We start from the raw sequence: 17,122 nt of genomic DNA on the forward strand, positions 1-17,122 counted from the left end.
CTTGCCTGGAGAATCCCATGGACAGAGTTGGACACGACTGAAGAGACTACGGACAGCCCAGCACCTTTATAATCTATTCTTTTTTCGGCATTCTCTTTCTGCCATGCATGATTTAAGAAAGAACGCAATGTAACTCGCTTCTCTCCCCAAGATGTGTTCGCTTCTCTCATCAAAATAATAATAAACTCGTGCTTTGTTAAGGTAGTTCTGAGTACATGATGGAATCCCTTTAGAAGCTGTATTGTCTCCATAGCTGTTGTTGCCATTTGAATAATTATTATCCTCCCAGCCCTGGAGCACAGTCAATAGGTCGGAATCTTCAGGAGGTTTAGTCTCGAACTTTTTTGAAAATACCTCCAAGGTGTTCAGCTGTGTCTGGAAACCCCTGGTAAAAAGTTAGAACACATTCCCCAGATGTGGCATATTAGAACATCAGGCGATACTGGATGCTTGGGGCTGGTGCACTGGGACGACCCAGAGGGATGATATGGGGAGGGAGGAGGGAGGAGGGTTCAGGATGGGGAACGCATGTATACCTGTGGTGGATTCATTTTGATATTTGGCAAAACTAATACAATTATGTAAAGTTTAAAAATTAAATTAAAAAAAAAAGAAAACTTGTACTAAGTGCCTTCATAAATTCTAATTGAGACTTAAGAATTTAGATTCCTTAGTTCTCGATACTGCAAAACAGCGTTTGGCACAAGCCAGGGAAGAATTAGAACACGTGTCACTGTCTACATTACAGATAAACGATTGTTGTTTTAATGTTTATCTAAAACGAGACCACTAACGTAAAGCCGTCAGCTTCTCTGCATTAGAAAATTTAGGGTTGGTGATTATGCTGGTTGTTGAGCTGCTGAATTTGACCTGGAAAAGAAAAAAACAATTTTATATTTTAAATATTATTCTCTAGCTACTTCATGGAGTCCTGAATCCAGTTTTTAAGGTAGTTGTAATCTTTTTATCGTTTTTAACATGAGAGAAATTTTCATCCATGGACATGAATAATTAAACAGCTTGCTAAAGTGTTATCTGAAATAAAAGTAGAACACGATGAAGATTTTTTTTGGATCCCTCTCTCTTCCCCTTTTAAACTATATGCCTTTGGTCTTACTCAGAGAGTCATAACCTCTCGGATTCTTGTTTATCATTTCCTTCTTCTGCTATATTTCACTTATACAAATCATCTCTAGCATGACCCTTTTAATATGCTATGGGTAGATTGGTTTTGATCTTCTGTAAATTAAATCATATATTCATCTTCACTTGACGTTTTGCATGGAAGGCCGTGATTTTGGTGTTCAGCCTTGGTGATGTTTGAAGATGTAGCTTGTTTATGCATGAATTCCTCTTAGTTACGCCTTCATACATTTCACTTCTTCCTTTGCTTCTTTTTTGTTCCTCGTACTAGTTGTACTTTGTAGATTCTGTATATAAATAATATCATGCAGTATTTATCTTTCTCTGTCTGATGTTTTTACACTTAGTATAATACCCTCTAAGGCCATCCATGTTGCTGCAAATGGCATTATTTCATTCTTTTTTATGGCTGAGTAATATTCCTCTGTGTGTGTGTGTGTGTGTGTGTGTGTGTGTTTGTGTGTAAAACGCCTTCTTTATCCATCCATCTGTTGATGAACATTTAGGTTCTTCTATGTCCTAGCTATTGTAAAAAGTGCTGCAGTGAACCCTGGGGGTACGCATATCTTTTTGAATTAGAGTTTTCTTTGGATATATGCCCAGAATTGAAGTTGCTGGATCATATGGTAACTCTAATTTTTAGTTATTTTGAAGAACCACCATACTGTTTTCCAAAGTGTCTGCACCAGTTTACATTCCCACCAACACTGTATGAATATTATGTGGTTTTTCATAAAAAATGAAGAGCTTCTAGTGAGTTTCTTCCACACCCGTCATGTACCTTGCAAAGAATCAGTCTTTGAGATCAGAAGAGACTTGTCACCCTTCAATAGTCGGGCATAAGGTGGTAGAAATGACATTTCTATTCCATTCAGTTGACTTTTCCACAAGCTGACATAAATCTATATTTAAAATGAATTTATTCCACTCTGTAATTATAACAAGATGCCCACTTTATGATTTTTCTTTATAAATCCCTGCTTATACATTAAGAGTTTGGCATTCACATATACACAGCTGCTGTACATGTGCAATTTACCAGATATATGATTTGGACAAGAAGGGTGATGAAAAAATTCTGCATGAGAATCTAGACAGTGTATTAAAAAGAAGAGACATCACTTTGCCAACAAAGGTGTGTATAGTCAAACCTACTGGTTTTTCCAGTAGTCATGTATGGATATGAGAGCTGGACCACTGAGAAGGTTAAACACTGAAGAACTGATGCTTTCAAACTGTGGTGCTGGACAAGACTCTTTAGAGTGTGTTGAACTGCAAGGAGATGAGACAAGTCAATCCTGAAGGAAATCAACCCTGAATATTCATTGGAAGGATTGATGCTGATGCTCAAGCTCCAATATTTTGGCCACCTTATGCAAAGAGCCAACTCATTGGAAAAGACAGTGATGTTGGGAAAGATTGCAGGCTGGAGAAGGGGACGACAGAGGGTGAAATGGTTGGATGGTATCACTGACTCAATGGACATGAGTTTGAGCAAGCTCCAGGAGATAGTGCAGGACAGGGAAGCCTGGTGTGCTGCAGTCCATGGGGTTGCAGAGAGTTACACATGACCTTGGAGAAGGCAATGGCACCCCACTCCAGTACTCTTGCCTGGAAAATCCGGTGGACGGAGGAGCCTGGTAGGCTGCAGTCCATGGGGTCGCTAAGAGTCGGACACGACTGAGCGACTTCACTTTAACTTTTCACTTTCGTGCATTGGAGAAGGAAATGGCAACCCACTCCAGTGTTCTTGCCTGGAGAATCCCAGGGACGGGGGAGCCTGGTGGGCTGCCGTCTATGGGGTCACACAGAGTCGGACACGACTGAATCGACTTAGCAGCTTAGACATGACCTAGCAACTGAGCAACAACAAAGATGATAATCAGCTATTTTCTTTTAAAAATAACTCATTACTAATCAACTGTTTGGTGTCACTTTATGCTTTTAAAATAACATGGTGGTTTAGCCACAGACATTAACTCTAGAAGCCATCAATATTGTTAATTAAAGGAAAGCTCAGTTTTAGGAACACAAAATGAATTTGTTAATTAGAAGTTGTTTTGCGTGAAAAGGTCAGGTGTTATTTGAAGTTTGTATTAATTATGAAGGTCAATTAAATTTTTTTTTTCATCTCATTCCTTGCATTTTAGTGAGGAAGAATGTAGAAGTTAGCTATGTGGGAAAAATGAATAGGATCAACATAATGGAACTTTTCTTGGAAACTGAACGTTATGCAATATTCCATAGTCATCCTGTTGCAAATTAGCCATGATTTCCAGTTCCTCAGCCAATTGCTCTGAGGTTAGAAGCATGTTGGCTGATCCAAGGCCTCACTCGACTGGGGAACACTGGTTGGTTTTTAAACAAAACTTGAATAATTAGATGAAAGGTCTTCTGTTTTTCATCATATGCTGTTTACTTTCTTAAAGTAAATTCATTGCACAATTCCTTTACCTATGTAAATTAGGTTATAAAAATACATCCACAGTGAGACCAAGATAGTATGAAGGGGTCTTACAAGTTGAGTGTTGTAGTAGACTCTTCATTGGAGAAATGGACTTTCAAATCTCCTCGTCAGCAAGGGCATGTTGAGTCAGTTCAGTCGCTTAGTCGTGTCTGACTCTTTGTGACCCCATGGACTGCAGCACGCCAGGCCTCCCTGTCCATCACCATCTCCTGGAGCGTGCTCAAACTCATTTCCTTTGAATCAGTGATGCTATCCAACCATTTTATCCTCTGTTATCCACTTCTCCTTTTGCCTTCAATCTTTCCCAGCATCAGGGTCTTTCCTAGTGAGTCAGCTCTTTGCATCAGGTGGCCAAAGTATTGGAACTTCAGCTTCAGCATCAGTCTTCCCAATGAATATTCAGGACTGATTTCGTTTAGGACGACTGGTTTGATTCCCTCCCTGTGCACAGGATTCTCAATAGTCCTCTCCAGCATCGCAGTTTGAAAGCATCGATTCTCTGGTGCTCCGCCTTCCTTATGGTCCCACTCTTACATCTGTACATGGCTACTGGGAAAACCATAGCTTTGACTCTTTGAACAAACACCGTCTAAGTGACGTCTCTGCTTTTTAATATGCTGGTCTAGGTTTGTCGTAGCCTTTCTTCCAAGGAGGATATTTAACAATTGAGAATTCACCAGGAAGACTGCATAGTCAAGCTATTCAACCAAAGGGACAATTTGAGTGTGTGTTACACAGAGGGGATATACACTCAGTCCTGAGAAATATCCCTACTTCTTCAACAGCTACCTTTCTGTACCTGAAGCTGAACTTTCTGTTGGGGTTTTATTGGGTTGTCCAAAAAGTTTGCTCAGGTTTTTCCATAGCATCTAATGGAAAAACGCAAACGAACTTTCTGGCTAGCCCAATAGCTCTTTCCAAGGTCACTCCAATCACTTGTTGCTAATGTTGTGTTGTATTTCCTCTCAGACCTTCCCAGGGTCTTTCGTTATGTCTTTTTTCCCTACGGTATTGTGTCAAGTTTCAGGTGAACAGCAATGTGATTCAGTTTGATGGATGTATGGATAGATAGATGGATGGATATCCATCCTTGGTTATTATAAGATATTAAGTCTAGTTCCCTCTGCTATACACTAAGATCTTTTGTTTATGTAGTTTATATATAGCTGGGTGTGTATGCTAATCCCAAACGTGCTGTTCCTACCACTTCGGATCCCCTTTGATAATGATGTTTGTTTTTTATGTTAGTCTATCTCTATTTTGTAAATAAATTCATTTGTAGTATTTTTAAGATTGTATCAGGGGCTTCTCTGAGAGTTCAGTTGTTGAAGAATCCACCTGCAGTGCAGGAGACCCCAAGTTCGATTCCTGAGTCTGGAAGATCCCCTGGAGAAGGGAATGGCTACCCACTCCAGTGTTCTGGCCTGGAAAATTCCATGGACTGTATAGTCCGTGGGATTGCATGTATAAGTGATGTCATATATTTGTCTTTCTCTGACTGACTTCACTTCGTATGATCATCTCTGCATCGATCCATGTTTCTGCAAGTGGCCTTATTTCATTCTTTTTCATGGCTGAGTAGTATTCCACTATATGTATGTACCACATCTTCTTTATCCGTTCTCCCAAGGCAATAGAAATCAAAGTGAAAATAAACAAATGGGACCTCATCAAACTTATAAGCTTTTGCATAGCAAAGGAAACCTTAAACTATCTTCTTAACCAAGTTCCAAGGTTCCCATTGAAAACCAACATTGGAAAGCTTGGGGATATTTCTGGACACAATTAAGATTACATGAGTTAGTCTGCATGACTAGGTTTTGATAGAGATGAAGAAGAATGTCTGTTTTTTTTTATATTTAGTTGTTAGCATTTTATGGACAAATAACAAACCAGATTAATTCTTATCTGCCCCTAGATAGTATCCAGTCATAAATACTAGGAAACCCAGCAACCAGCCATGCTTGTCTTGCAGTTGAGGATGAAATAGTGTATCTAATAGTGAGCTTCCCTGGGGGCCCAGCTGGTAAAGAATCCACTGCAATACAGGAGACCTGGGTTCGATCCCTGGGTTGGGAAGATACCCTGGAGAAGGGAATGGCTCCCCACTCCAGTGTTCTGGCCTGGAGAATTCCATGGAGTGTGTAGTCCATGGGGTCACAAAGAGTCAGACACGACTGAGTGACTTTCAATTACTTAATGTGTCTAAGCAGGTCAGCATATTTAGAATTTGTGCACTTTGTGAGAAACTATCAAAACTAGGTTTCACAGTTGTAACATTGAGCTATATAAATTATCTTTATTTCTTAAACACAGTTTGTAGTGCCATGAATACCATATAAATACAAAATCGCTATGGGCTTCCCTGGGGGCTTCCGACTGCCAGTGCAGGAGACGGGGGCTTTGATCCTCTGGGTCTGAAAGATCCCCTGAAGGAGAAAATGACAGCCCACTCCAGTTTTCTTGCCTCTGAAATCCTATGGACAGAGAAGCCTGGCGGGCTACAGTCCATGGAGACACAAAAAGTCACACACAGCAACTGAGCATGCCGTCAGAGACACACACACACACACACACATATTTCATGCATGTTTCATAAACAGTATGTGATGGCAAAAAAATGACTTTCCTAATACGTTTTAAAATATTTGTGTTAAAAATGAATTGTAGCTCACAAATGAAATAAAGCTGTCTGTAAGTTTTCAAAATATGTGTCAGAATCCACTCATATCATTTTCCCTCAGCTTTTATCACGTTAGTTGGGTCATTGCATGTATATCAGAAATTCGGTTGGATAAGGACCTCCATCATTTTCTCAGCATGGTTGCAGCTATATTTTTGCCTTGCGTTTCTCTTTAGACTCTGAGTACCCAATAAACACTAAATAAATAATAAACAAGCACTGAATACACAGACTGAACAGATAAATGTGCATCAGCTTCATGCAAAGTTATTCACCAACAACATTTTGCAGTCGGAGCATATAAGCTTTATCATCTGCATAATCTTTCTTTTCATTGAAGTGTAGTTGATTTACAGTGTTGCTTTAATTTCTGCTATATAGCAGTGTGATTCAGTTATACACACATACTCTTTTCCATGATGGGGTCTCAGAGGATATTGAATATAAAGTTCACTGTACTCTGCGGTCTGTGGCAGGCTCTTGTTCACCCATCCTGTGTATAACAATTGGCATCTAGGAATCCCAAACTCCCCCCCGACACCTCCCTCCACCCTGTCCCCCATAGCAGCCACAAGACTGTTTTCTGTCTGGGACTCAGGTTCTGTTTCATAGTTAAGTTCATTGGTATCATATTTAGGATTTCACATGTGATATCATAGCATATTTGGTCTTCCTCTGTTTGACTTACTCCACTTAGTATGAAAATCTCTAGGCTCATTTATGTTGCTATAGATGGCATGATTTCGTTACTTTTTTTTCTGGCTGCATAATATTCCTGTGTGTGTGTGTGTGTGTGTGTGTATCTCACTGCATCATCTTTTTTTTAATAAATAGTATTTTGTTTTTTCTTTTTTATTAATTGGAAGAAAATTGCTTAACATTGCTGTGTTGTTTTCTGCCATACAACAACGAAAATCAGACATAATTATGCATATATCATAAAAAACAACAATGAAAATCAGACATGATTATGCATATATCATGAAAAATATGAAACGATCCATGAATTTTTGTGTCATGCTTGCTGAGGGCCATGCTAATCTTCTCTATATTGTTCCAATTTTAGTGTATGTGCTGCAGAAACACACACTATACCACATCTTCTTTTTAAAATTTTTATTGTAAGTTATTTGCTTTACCATAATGTACCACATCTTCTTTATAGCTTCATCTGTAGATGGGCATTTAGGCTGTTTGCATACACGGCTACTGTGAATACGATCATCTGTATAATACAGACAGAGCCTAGGTAGACCAGTTATCCACTTTCCCTGTGGCATTCTTTCATTTATCAATAGATACTTCTCCTTACTTGCTCTCTGTGGGTGAAACAGAAATAAATGGCAGGGTTTGTGATATCCCATTTGTAGCATAGAGTTCTATATAAATCATCTTTATGTCCTAAATACAATTTGTAGTGTCATGAAAAATATATAAGTGCAAAATGTATATGGGCTCTCCAAGAAGCATGACGCTTTCAAAAGCACATCATCCAGTTAGTTTCTCAAGCTGTGCTATTGGACTAAGATGTACTCTTCTCGACTTTACAGCTGAGAAATGTGAGGCTTTCCTGCAGATTCAAAGCCAAAGCTGACTGCCTCTGTGTGTGTGCGTGTGTGTGTGCATGAGCGTGTGCAAACGTTTGTGCAGTTAGTTGAACCTCTTTGTGACCCCATGGACTGCAGCCTGCCAGGCTCCTCTGTCCATGGGATTCTCCAGGCAAGAACACTGGAGTGGGTTGCCATTTCCTCCTCCAGGGCATTGTCCCGACACAGGGGTCGAACCCAAATCTCCTTCATCTGCAGGTGGATTCTTTACCATTGGCGCCATCTGGAAAGCCCCCTACTGCGTGACTCCACTGCAAAATATTGACACGCTCCTGACCTGGGAGCAGATCCCCGTCATAGAAAGTGCTAGGTTCTATCACTCTAACTCACCTAATGCAGTGAACTGACTTGGAGGAACTAAGACCATTAGGAGAAACTTGAAAAGGGACACACGCGTCGGTGGTGGATAAGAGATGAAATGTCTGTGGTTGATTCCTGCCTAAAGGGATGGACCACAGAGGTTATGGAGTCAGTCTCCAGGTGGCGCTGTGCTCCAAGATCAGATAGTAAGTTTTGAAGTGAGGCCGTATGTACAGGAGGAAGGGACCTTACAGGATGCTGGCGGTTGTATAAAGGGCGTCTTAGGAAGAGATGGGTTTCCCAGGGAGCTCAGTTGGTAAAGAATCTGCCTGCAATGCAGGAGACCCCGGGTTGATTCCTGGGTCAGGAAGGTCCCCTGGAGGAGGGGTAGGCTACCCACACCAGTGGGCTTCCTGGTGGCTCAGCTGGTAAAGAATCCACCTGCAATGCAGGAGACCTGGGTTCGATCCCTGGGTTGGGAAGATCCCCTGGAGAATGGAACCGCTACCCACTCCAGTATTCTGGCCTGGAGAATTCCATGGACTGTATAGACCATGGGGTCACAAAGAGTCGGACAGGACTGAGCGACTTTTGGTTTCACGTTCAGGAAGAGATGGAAGATACTGTGTACAAAGAGAGACGGAGATGCAAGGTGTATCCCAGGGAACACTCAAGTGGAATGTGGTCGATTTGTTGGCTAAAGGGCATGTGTCAAGCATGGCCAGCGATGTAGAGATGGACCACAGTGGATGGCCCTGAACATCGCACTAAGACATTTGACTTTCACACAAGCTTGCTGTGTTGTGTGTATACGTGTGTATGTCCGTGTACAATGGATAAAAAAGCAGTTATACATGGGAAGAAAAAGCAGTTATTTAAAATTAAGTGTGAAAATCACTTATAGCCACCTTCTTAACATTAGTCACTCAGTCGTGTCTGACTCTTTACAACCCCACGGACTGTAGCCCACCAGGTTCCTTTGTCCATGGGGATTCTCCAGGCAAGAATACTGGAGTGAGTTGCCATTTCCTCCTCCAGGGGATCTTCCCGACTCAGGGGTCGAACCTGGGTCTCCTGCATTGCAGGCACATTTTTAACCATCAGAGCCACCAGGGAAGTCCCTTCCTAGAGACAAACACTATGAACTATTTGATTTCTTTGCAGAGTTTATATTTGTGCACACCCTTCTTGTTATGGTCATAAAAATGGGATCTATAAGACAAAGTATTCCGTTTTCTCTGAAGACATCTTAGATGTGATTCTGTGTTTACACATAGAAATACTCTGTATAATTTTATATACATATACAGCTCCTGTTATGTGGATTCAGCCAACAGAATTCATGCAGCAACTCTATTCATGGATTTTGAGATTGCTGTCATTGATGTTTTATTGTTGTTCAGTTGCTAATTTGTGTTCAACTGTTTGCGACCCCGTAAACTACAGCCTGCCTGGCTTCCCTGTCCTCCGCTATCTCCCAAGTATGCTCAAATTTATGTCAATTAATTTGCTAATGCTATCCAAACATCTTACATTCAAGATTATAATCAATAGGTATATTTTTGGTCAGTCAGTGGTTAAGACTCTGTGCTTCCGATGCAGGGGGCTCAGGTTCAATCCCTGGTCAAAGAACTAAGATCCCACATGCCATGAGGCTTGTCCCAAAAAAGTAATATATATTTTTTAAAAAATTCTGAGCATTAGCACATTGCAAACCCTCGCATGGCTATTTCTGTACCAATCCAGATTTTTATAGAACGCATTTATGGAAATAGAACTGCTGAGTCAGAGGGCTTCAGGTTTTGATTTTCGTGTGTTTTGCCCTTTTGTATGCCTTCGGAGCATCATGATTATATGGATGGTGTAGAAATGGATTGGAAGCTGCAAGGTTGAGTGAGTGAATCAGACCTCTTATCTTGGACACTGAGATGCAGCCTTGAGGAGTGATGAAGTGTATGAGCTATTCAAGAATTGAATTTGTTGTTCAGTCACTAAATCGTGTCTGACTCTTTGCAACCCCATGGACTGTAGCACACCAGGCTTCCCTGTCCTTCCCTCTCTCCTGGAGTTTCCACAAAGTCATGTCCGTAGAGTTGGTGATGCCATCCAACCATCTCATCCTCTGTCGTTCCCTTCTCCTCCCGCCTTCAATCTTTCCCAGCATCAGGATCTATTCCAGTGAGTCAGCTCTTCACATCCGGTGGCCAAAGGATTGGAGCTTCAGCTTTAGCATCAGTCCTTCTAAAGGATATTCACAGTTGATTTCCTTTAGGATTGATTGGTTTGACCGCCTTGTTCCCCAAGGGCCTCTCAAGAGTGTTCTCCAGCACCACATTTCAAAAGCATCTGTTTTTTGGCACTCAGACTTCTCATCAACAAATCTGGAAAATATTCAAGGATGAGGTTTTGATTTAAGGAAAAAAAAGTCTTGTTGGCTCAAAGGGGATTTGGTTCCAGACTGGCTGTTGCCAAATTCTCATCATCATGAAATATGTTTATCAATGATCTTCACCTTTTGATCAGCGTTGTATAACAAACAGGGGTTTATCATTTTCTACTTTGTTTCCAGAATTTAATGAGTGTTAGTTTTGTGAATCCATATATTTTCAGCTAAAATACTTTAAGACATCTGTGCAACCTTGTGCAAATTGTCAGTCAGGGATAGAATATGCTTTATAAAAATAGTGCAAGGAATCCCACTGATACAGTCATGAGCCCCACACTCTGAAACACGTGCTGTAGAAATCATGTGTCCCTCATCATTCTCTTAGATTTCTTCTCCTGACACAGGAAATTGCTCTGACTCTGTGCAATACTGAGATGGCAACGAAATATCATAAAAGTAGCATTAGTTACGACTTGGGCCATTTTTAAGCAAAATGAAAACAGAATCAGACACAATCCAAATAGCTTTGCCTGTCCTGCCCACAGGATTTAAATGTTTTCCCAGTTTTATCCCATTCTTTAGAACCTATGCACTCTTGTTAAATCATAAATGAATCCAATAATAAAAATTCAGGGACTTCCCTGGTGGTCTTGTGGCTAAGACCCCATGCTCCCAATGCAGGTGGCTGGGTACAACCCCTGGTCAGGGACCTGGGTTCCCCAAGCCTCGACTAAGACCCCACAAGGCCAAATAAATAAATAAATATTTTTTTAAAAAAAGAAGAAAACGTCAGTTTCACCTTGTAACAATCACACCCAGGGAATGATTTTCTGTAAGCATCAAAGAACGAAAACGGGCATTTTTATTGTCCTGCTTCATATTTCTGCCTTAGCTCTGATTCTGGTTACATAGATTTCTGTTCCAGCTAATTTACGTGACCTAAAGTAAATTGTGTGACTTTTCTAATTGAAATGTTTTCATTTACACATTTGCTTTTTGCTTTTACTCCTTTGAATTAAATATTGTGTGCACAAATACAAAATTCTCTCTCAAATGCAAGCACCTTGAAAATGTAAATGCTTTTCTTCGATGGTCACTTGGTTGTTATCTTCTGTTTAATGATCATAAAAAAAAATGCCTACTGTGCCTGTGGTTGTTCAATCGCTCAGTCGTGTCTGATTCTTTGTGACCCCATGGGCTGTAGCACGCCAGGCTTCCCTGTCCTTCACTATCTCCCAGAACTTGCTCAAACTCATGTCCATTGAGTTGATGATGCCATCCAACCATCTCATCCTCTGTCGTCCCCTTCTCCGCCTGCCCTCAATCTTTCATGCTTAGGTAGTGAATTATTTCTCAAGGGATTACATCATCTGTGGCATTAAAGTCATGTTGCAAACAACTGAAGTGTAGTTATTAATACATCTGACCCCACTGGGCTTCTTACCGCCCACCTAATGTGTGTTCTGGAACCAATCTCTTAAAGACTTGCAGTTCAGTTGAATGAAGAACATTTAGATCCTGGTTAGCCACTCTACAACCCTCAACTTTCTGTTCCAGAGCAATATTTTGCCCAAATACAATGCACACAATACTAATTTCATTCAATGTGCAATGAGAGATGGGATTTAGGGTTTTAAAGCATCTTTTCCATGAATCACATTTTAAAATAAACACCCAGCCACTTAGCACATCTTGTGTGTGTGTGTGTTTTATTCCTTCCAGTGCTTTCAATGAAACTCAGTATCAATTTAGTCCCTAATCTGTCTAAATTCAAATGACTTCTTTTGTGCATCTCTCTCCTTGTTCAGTTAATGTTGTTGGTGGTGCGGGGTTGGGGGGGCGGCTTACTTATTTACAAGCTTCACTTCAGAGACAGTAAATCTCAAAAACCAACGTTTCATCAGCTGAGATGCTTAGAGGATTTGGAGCCAGGAGTGTGTGTCCGTGAAAAGGAGCCATTTGTCTAAAATCACTGGGTTTGGCCAGTCAAGGGACTGGCTTCTGTGAATTCATCGGAAGCATGTTAGTGGAAGTTGCGAGCTGATCTGGGAAACTGACCCCTTGAGACCCTTCCATCTTTGGTAAAGTGTGTGATTGTTTCCCAGTTGACAAGCTGTTTTCATGTTGTTCGTACAATCCCACGCCGGGAAACCCCGGCCCATGCTCTGTCTGGATTATATCAAGCACTGCGATCACTTTCACTTTCATGCATTGGAGAAGGAAATGGCAACCCACTCCAGTGTTCTTGCCTGGAGAATCCCAGGGATGGGGAGCCTGGTGGGCTGCCGTCTATGGGGTCGCACAGAGTCAGACACGATTGAAGCGACTTAGTAGCAGCAGCAGCAGCAATTTGTTTTGTTTTGTTTCTAGAATTATTGATGTGAAACATTTCTAAAGGCTTTCTTTGATTTGTGAAACAGTGTTGCTTCTGCATTATGTTTTGGCTTTTTGGCCACAAGACTGGTGGGATCTTACCTCCCTGCCCAGGGATCGAACCTGCACTTCCCACCCCCCTGCTTTGAAAGGTGAAAGTGAAAGTGAAGTTGCTCAGTCGTGTCCAACTCTTTGCAACCCCATGGACAGTAGCCTATCAGGCTCCTCCGTCCATGGGATTTTCCAGGCAAGAGTACTGGAGTGGATTGCCATTTCCTTCCCCAGGGGATCTTCTCGACCCAGGGATCGAACCCCAGTCTCCCACATTGCAGACAGATGCTTTACTGTCTGAGCCACCAGGGAAGCCGAAGTTGCAACAACTGGACCACCAGGGAAATCCATCAAACACTGTATTTTGACAGTTAGACTAGGAAAGCAGTTTGCTTTCATAGGGAATATAAAACCACTTGCATTCATTCTGGTCCTGCCACGGGAACTCAGAAGCACTGAAAAGAACAAATGAAATGCGGGAAGGATGGGGGAAGGGATAGTCAGGGAGTCTGGGATGGACATGGACACACTGCTGTGTTTAACATGGAGAACCAGCAAGGACCTGCTGTCCAGCACAGGGAACTCTGCTCAATGTCATGTGGCAGCCTGGATGGGAGGGGAGTTTGGGGCAGAACGGATACATGTGTATGTATGGCTGAGTCCCTTTGCTGTCCATCTGAAACCATCACAACACTTTTAATTGGTTATACTCCAGTACAAAATAAAAGGTGGAAAAAGAGGGAACAAAGCCGTCCCTGGTGGTAGCAGTAAATGAAGATTCCATGTCAGACGCTATGGAAACACCAGCTTCAAAAAACCCCTGAGTACCTTTGCTGGGGTTCTGAGACACATGGAAAGCTGTTTCCTGCAGACCTTTTGGAAGGAGATTAGAATCACCAGCGTCAAACCTTTCCATGAGATCCTTTTAGAAGAAGTAGGATTTGCCAGGGTATGGAATGTTAACGGTCCTTCCTATCGCAGAGGTTATTAAACAGTCGGAGAGACAGTCAGGTTTCACTGTGGACCGAGGGGCTCTGATTTCCTAAAGACTCGTGATTTACCATCCATTGCAAAAATCGTCAGGCTCATCTCCAGAAAAATAAGTGAGGAGGTCATTCCGTGAGAGTGAAGCGTAGGAGAGAGATGGATGGGTTAAAACCAAGATGGTTCTGCCAGAAAATTCCTAGAGCCTTTAGGAAGGAATCACCTCTTAACTGAATGGAGGGAGAGAGGCTTTCTCTTTATGGTTATTATCCAGTACCCAAACGTCATTATCAACTGGTTTCATCCATAAAGTCGGCTGAAAGAGGCTTTTCCCCCTGAGCAAAGTGGGATTCATTTTATGAGTAGGCATTTGAAATGTGGTGGCGGGGGTGGGGGGGGGTGGTGGTGTTCCAGAACATTCTCGGGCAGGAAAGACTAATTAATAACTGCCAATTACATAAGGGAGCGCCTGGTAATGTCTACACACTCCCATCCTTTTGCTCAACTCGAAGCCACCCCCGTGAACTCTCAAGGGGAGTCGATTTGTGCGACGTTCCCTAAATGTGCATCCTGGCAGTTGACATCCTTATATGTACTCAGGCAAGGAGGTTGAGAGTCCAGATGATTGCAATTTCAAACAATGGCAAAAAACCCCACAAAACATTCTTGCTGCTTTTATTTGAACCAGACCATTCATTCCCAATCCCCTCCTGATTCACACACCCCGTGGCTCATAGGTACTCAGGCAAACTATGGGAAGGTAACCTCATTCCTCAGTTGGTGAAAGATCTCATTCTTTACGATTTTGTTTTAGGTTTTGAGAAGCTAGTTCAGTTCAATTCAGTCACTCAGTCGTGTCCAACTCTTTGCAACCCCATGAATCGCAGCACACCAGGCCTCCCTGTCTATCACCATCTCCTGGAGTTCACTCAAACTCATGTCCATCGAGTCGGTGATGCCATCCAACCATCTCATCCTCTATCACCCCCTTCTCCTCCTGTCCTCAATCTTTCCCAGCATCAGGGTCTTTTCCAATGAGGCAACTCTTCACATGAGGTGGCCAAAGTATTGGAGTTTCAGCTTCAACATCAGTCTTTCCAATGAACACCCAGGACTGATCTCCTTTAGGATGGACTGGTTGGATCTCCTTGCAGTCCAAGAGACGCTCAAGAGTCTTCTCCAACCTACTCTGAGGGTTTCTTGGGTTTCTGCCAGCTTTGCTTAGGTGCTCAGTTGCTCAGTCATGTCTGACTCTTTGGGACCCCATAGACGGTAGCAAGCCAGGCTCCTCTGTCCAGGGGGTTTCCCTGATAAGAATACTGGAGTGGGTTGGGTTGCCGTTCCCTTCTCTAGGGGATCTTCAGACCCAGGGATCAGACCCACATCTCCTGCTTGTCAGGTGAACTCTTAACCATTGAACCACCTGGCAAGCCCTCCAGGTTTGCTTAAGGATGTCTTTGAAGGCGTTGGTTCTCATTTCTGTTATTTTCAGTCCCAAATAGCCTGTCTTCATGTAAACACTGTACTTACTGGCCATGCTTATTTAATAAGCAGTCCCTGAAATATGTGACTATCATAACCCTTGCAATAAAGAGGAAAATAAAGGGGGGAAGGTGGAAGCAATGACAGACTTTCTCTTCTTGGGCTCGAAAATCACTGGGGATGGTGACTGCAGCCAGACTACAAGCAAGGAAAGTAGAAGATGCTTGCTAAGAAGGAAAGCTAGGACAGACTTCAACAGGGTATTAAAAAGCAGAGGTATCACTTTGCCAACAAAGGTCCATGCAGTCAAAGCTATGCTTTTTCCAGTTAGTCATGTACAGATGTGAGAGTTGGGCCATAAAGAAGGCTGAGCGCCAAAGACTTGATGCGTTTGAACTGCGGAGTGGTAAAAGACCGTTGAGAGTCCTTGGTTAGCAAGGAGATCCCTAAAGGAAAGCAGCCCTGAATATTCATTGCAAGGACTGATGCTGAAGCTGAAACTCCAATCCTTTGGCCACCTGATGGGAAGAACTAACTCATTGGAAAAGACCCTGATGCTGGCAAAGATTGAGGACAGGAGGAGAAGGGGGTGACAGAGGATGAGATGGTTGGATGGCATCACGACTCCATGGACATGAACTTGGGCACACTCTGGAAGATGGTGAAGGACAAGGAAGCCTGGTGTGCTACAGTCCATGGGGTTGCAAAGAGTCGGACACAACTTAGTGAATGAACTACAACCACACAGAGGTAATATATTGGCATTTTGTGTAGGGTCATGTAAGAGTGGGAAGTAGGGGCGAAAAAACTTTTTATTACTCTTTTCTTCCACCCAGAAGGCTTACTCAAGACAGATTTGCATGTAAAGTTGGATTAAAGTTTGTGCTAGTATTTAAGCTTGAGGACGCTTCATAAAATATTCATAGATTTAAATCTGAGCAAGAGAGCATCTGTCTGTCCCACAGGAAAGCATCAGAGGAAAGCAGAGGTTCCAGGTCAAGATATTTCTGCAGTGTGAACCCGAAAGGGCATGTGATCTCAAAAATCAAAAAAATTATCACTTTGCCACAATGAATGCCCAGATGGTCTTCTTTGCAGCTTTTAAGGTGGCATTTAGGATTTGATTCCTTAGCTTACGCTTTTTAAAATTAAAACTAAAAATTAAAATCCTCTTAGTTTTTAAAAGAAAGTATCGCAGTCCGTGCTATTCTGGGGGGACAGTTGGGGAGATTTGAATATGCATTGCCTTTTGGCCAAGATTAAAAAATTTTAAGTTTCTGCATGTAACTGTAATATCTTTTTTAATATAGAAAAAGAGAGATGCATTCCAAACTATTTAAGAGTGGCATGTCTTGATGGTTCTAATTTCCTTTGAAATTTGTGAGTTGAATGGAGTTAAATAAAATATGTTAATGAGGAAGTCAACGGGCAAAAGATAACCTACTGTTCTTATAACAGTGCACACAATCTTATACACTGATGATACACAGACTTTTTGCCCTGAAAAATTAGTTTTTCTTTTTCCTGAAGTGTTTTTTGTTTTTTATTTTTTCCCAAGGAAAACCTAGATACACACAGGAGTAATGACTTGAATCTAGTAAAATGAATGTTTAATCGCTAAGTCGTGTCTGAATCTTTGTAACTTC

The 17,122-nt window shown here is 41.9% G+C and overlaps 1 protein-coding gene and 1 non-coding gene across 5 annotated transcripts in view; one reads left to right on the forward strand and one right to left on the reverse strand.

Annotated features, from left to right (window-relative positions):
* NLGN4X (neuroligin 4 X-linked) overlaps positions 1-17,122 on the forward strand; it is a 391,254-nt gene that overhangs the window by 348,394 nt on the left and 25,738 nt on the right. The gene's annotated exons all lie outside the window — the stretch shown is intronic.
* On the reverse strand, positions 7,278-7,379 carry LOC139181767 (U6 spliceosomal RNA). Its single transcript, XR_011565510.1, has one exon. It is a non-coding gene; the product is annotated as a U6 spliceosomal RNA (small nuclear RNA).

The sequence above is a fragment of the Bos indicus genome, chromosome X, assembly GCF_029378745.1.
Source record: "Bos indicus isolate NIAB-ARS_2022 breed Sahiwal x Tharparkar chromosome X, NIAB-ARS_B.indTharparkar_mat_pri_1.0, whole genome shotgun sequence".
Classification (NCBI taxonomy): Eukaryota; Metazoa; Chordata; class Mammalia; order Artiodactyla; family Bovidae; genus Bos; species Bos indicus.